The sequence below is a fragment of the Mandrillus leucophaeus genome, unplaced genomic scaffold, assembly GCF_000951045.1.
Source record: "Mandrillus leucophaeus isolate KB7577 unplaced genomic scaffold, Mleu.le_1.0 Scaffold1522, whole genome shotgun sequence".
Classification (NCBI taxonomy): domain Eukaryota; kingdom Metazoa; phylum Chordata; class Mammalia; order Primates; family Cercopithecidae; genus Mandrillus; species Mandrillus leucophaeus.
Genome location: NW_012101502.1, coordinates 156796 through 161231, shown reverse-complemented (window position 1 = coordinate 161231; position 4436 = coordinate 156796).

Here is a 4436-nt window from a genome sequence, read left to right as displayed (position 1 = left end):
CCCTGACCAGCCAATCAGTTTGCTAGGCACCATCCATGAATTAATGTATATTGATATCTTAGGACATCTTTACTTCTATAGGAAATTAAAAACTAGATGTAGTGCTCAGAGTTCAGCCCATTGGAAGGATTTCCCTTCCCACTGTCTTTCATGGTTCTCCCTGCATGGGTTACACCTATCCCCTATAGCTGGTTTCAGTATACTATGCAATCCATCCATAAAATGACCACATATTTTCCTTCTCTGTTAACTTATCATAGGAAATTCCCCATGAAGCCATAGATATGGACTGAAGAAGTGGCAGAGAAATAGTAGAACCTAGTACCATGGGAGTGTAAATCACCGGCTTCTGCAGTTTACTTGGTGGGCATTCTGGGTCTCTCAGGCTGCTCTTAATATGCCACATCTGATTTCTACTGAAATGCTCTTAGGCACATCCTGTTTTAAGGTTCACTGGATTCAGTAACACTCTGTTCATTATGGACAGTTCAGGTCACATATTTTGTGTCCTGTGGTCATGTAGGGTCCAGAAGCAAGCCAGAAAAACTGCTCTTTAAATGGAAAATAGTTGTTGGCAGATAAGAAATCCATGCCATGATTCTCCTTTGAGGTTTTTCCAGAAACTCCAAATAGTATCTCTGTCTGTCACATACATTTCTAGTACATTGAGTCTGCTGGGCCATAAAATCAATGAGGCATAACAGTCATTGGCATGGTAAGATGTACAAGCCCTTTCTAAGTTGGTTTCATCTGAGTCACATGGGAATCCCAAATTGAATCATATCGGAAGTTAAGTCAAAGATGATCTTTACTCCAAGAGTTTTTCAAGGATAACAGCTAAGACCATCTTATAGATAGGCTGTAATACAGACAGAACCTGAGGACCTAACGCAGAGACCTTTCTTTCTCCTGTATTCATTCAAACCTCCAGCCTTAGCATTTATCCAGTAAATGGTCAGCAGTAGCCCATCCAAAGGTAATATGTATTGCATTCAAAATCCAAAAAGTCTCACCAAGCATTGTGCTTGATTGTGGATGGGGTTCAAGGTTCAGGCTTAATAATCTGTTCCTCACTTTAGAATAACCTGCTTTAGTCTCACTTTAATCCTAGAAACTTCACTGATGTGATAAGCCCTTCAAATTTTACGGGATTTATCTCCCACACTCTGACATGCATATATCTAACTAAAGTTACTATAGTACTTGCTTCTTCCTGCCTGTTAGGCCAAATTAGCATAACACTAACAATTTAATAGTCATATTTGATGTTCTATTGGGTATAAAAGAAACCAAAGTCCCTCTAGATTGTAAGAGTGATCAGCTGAGTGTTACTTATGGCAAACCTGTAAAGATATACTGTTGCCCCTGCCATGTAAATGCAAACAACTTCTGATTTTTTCATATCAATGTTAATGGAAAATAAAACAACTTCTAAAGGGTTGTGCTAGTAGTTCCCATAAATGTTGCACAACTGGAACAATATGTGCAAATAGCATCACAACCTACTTAAGTCTGCAAAAATATACTCTCATGTTCCATGACCCATATGTTTTGCATCAGTCAAACAGCTGCTGCATTTTATTTACTAGCCTCCTCCTTGTTCTTAGCTCTATACCACCCTTTAACATTCGCATTGCCTTGATGCTTGAGATGTAAACATATACAACGTGGAGTTGGGCAAAATTAAGGGTCTGCATCCCCATTATTGACTTTTAGACAGCACCACTTCACTGGGCCCCTATCTCGATCTATTTCTATTACACAGTGCTTGTATTCGTCTATTCAGAATTTGTCTGAATGTGAAGTCTCAGCCATCCTTGTCAAACCCATCCCTCCATAAGCATTTCACTGTATAGGACAAGTACACACACAAGAATAAGAAGCCTTGTTTATAATTATAGACTGCTTTACCACACACATTCTCATCAATGTTTCATCTTTCACAACACTGATAAATTGAATTAGAAAGGATTCTGGACAATCAGCAGAAAATTGTTTTAAACTGAGCTTTGTTAGAAAATAAAAGTAAGACTGAAATAAATATTATCTGATTATTATGAATGTTTCTTTCAAATGTGTCCTGCAAATTTACCTCTTGGCTTTCTCTGAAATGAAAGAAATGTATTTACAATTATTTTTGGGTTTTTTTCTACCAAATAAAATAAAAGGTATATCTTTTGAGGTGTTGGAAGGATCAGCTAACCAATCTCACCCAGTCATTACTTGGTACCTGCTATGTACCTGACGTTATGCTAGTTGCTAGTGACTCAAAGGAAAAAGGAAAATTGTCCTCTGCCTTCAAAGGGAAACAAAAAATAAGCAGGTAGTTATAGTTATTAGTATTTCATCAAGGTACAAAGCAGGTTATGTACTCTAGACTCTGTGATCAGAGAAAGGCTTTCCGGAGGAGACATCCCAGAACTACGACCTAAAGAGTAGAGTAAGTCAAGCAGAAGGAGTGAGGATAAGGGAAGAGGAGGAGGTACAAAGAAGAAGCTATATATAAAAGGGTATAAAGGCATTAGAAAATGTGAGGTATTAAAGTAAAAGGTGAAAAGTTAAGAGGAAAAGTCTAGAGGTATGCAGGGGAGTAATAAAGAAGGGTCTTGTACCCTATGCTAAGAACTATGCTAAAATCTACAGAGAATCAAGGAAGAATTTTAAATCGGGCAGTTGAAGAGTAATATATTCCTTTTTAAAAGGTCACAATGTGAATTGTAAAAAAAATAACAATAATAAAACTAGATTGGAGGGTCAAGACTACAAGTGGGGAGATAAGTTAGGATACCATTACAGTTAAAAAAAGAAAGAAGGATGAACCTGCACTAGAGTGGTAGATGTGAAAATGGAGGGAAGTAGCTTCATTTGAGAGATTAGAGAGGTAGACTTAATAGGACCTGGTGACTAGCTGGTTGAGTAGCTAGAAGAGGTATCAGTGGATACAGGACTGAGCTTAGAAAGAAAAATAAGCAAAGGTGACCAAAACAGAATGATCAGAAAACACAAGAAAAACTATTATGGCATTTCACACCCAAAACAAGGGTTTGAGGAGAGATTGGTCTATGGTATACGTTGAGTAAATGAGGTCTGAAAAAGAATCAGTGTGCTTGACAAGTAGGAAGTCAGTAAAATTTGCCAGAGGAGTTTCAGAAGTGGGATGGAGGTGGAAGTCAAATTAGTGAAGTGAGGAGAAAATAGGAGGTGAAGAAATAGATAAAGCAAGTGCAACTTTCTCTTTTGAAAAAGCTTAACAGTCAGGGATAGAAAAAATGATAGCAAAAAAAATTTATAGAGCCCAGGGAAAGTGGTGGCCTTTTAATTTTTTTAGATGGGAGGAGCTGGAACCTTCATCAGAACGAGCTAATAAAAGACAAATTTGGGAAAAATAGGATTGTATTCTCCTCATACCAGACATTGGGGTGTATTGAGTAAGAGATACTACTGATACAAAATGTCTTTTAAATAATATGTTGGAATAAACTCCTAAAAGCTTGAACAATATTCCAATAAAGTTATGCAAGTTGCAAGATAGGTGATTGAAGAAGAGCTCTTTACTAAATCAAAGAAAACTCTCAGGTACACACTGCCTGACATATTTAAATGGTGACATGTAGCTAAAGAAGACATCCAGGAACCTTAATTAATAAAACTGGGACCATAAACCTCAGGAACAAGAGTTGGAAAGAAGTTTTACAGAGGAAGTTTCAAAAATAGCAACAAGTGGACAGAAAAAGAGGAAAGATGAGCATGTGCGTGCTGATGATATTTTACAAGCTAACAGCTCCGCAAAGCTTCTTCTCCATCAGTCTCCCACAACCCCAGACCTTCACATTGCATTGGACCATTTTATCGATAGCTTTGGCTCTGAGCCTCTCTAGAGCCCTCTGCTGATGGAATTAAAAATATATATACAAGGATTAAGGATTTTACCTGACTTCTAGATCCCATCCATCCAAGGTAAAATCCTTCTCATATCTGGCTTTCCTAGGAAGAGTATTCCAGAGGAAACACTGTTTCCACTTTAATGTAAGTGTTCATGGGAAGTGAAAGTAAACATTTTGCACACAGAGATAACCTATCAAAGACTCAGAGCAGGAGATAGAAAGGAAGGAAGATACAAAAAATTTAAAAGTCAAGAAGAGAAAGTTATGCATTGTGGGTGACTGCAGGTTCTGGAAACACTCTACCTGAATTCAAACTCTGACATTATGCTTTAATAGATGCATGACTGTCAACAAGTTGCTTAGTATTTGTAGACTTCATTTTCCTCATCAGGAAAGTATGGAAAAACATATCTTTTATTATGTTGATTAAATGATTAATAAACACAAAAAAAATGAGTTCTATTGCTACATTTTCAGTTCTCACTTCAGTGTCTTTCTCATAGAAAAGTAAAGGAAATCAACTTGTCAACTAGCGGAAAGCAGTATCTAATA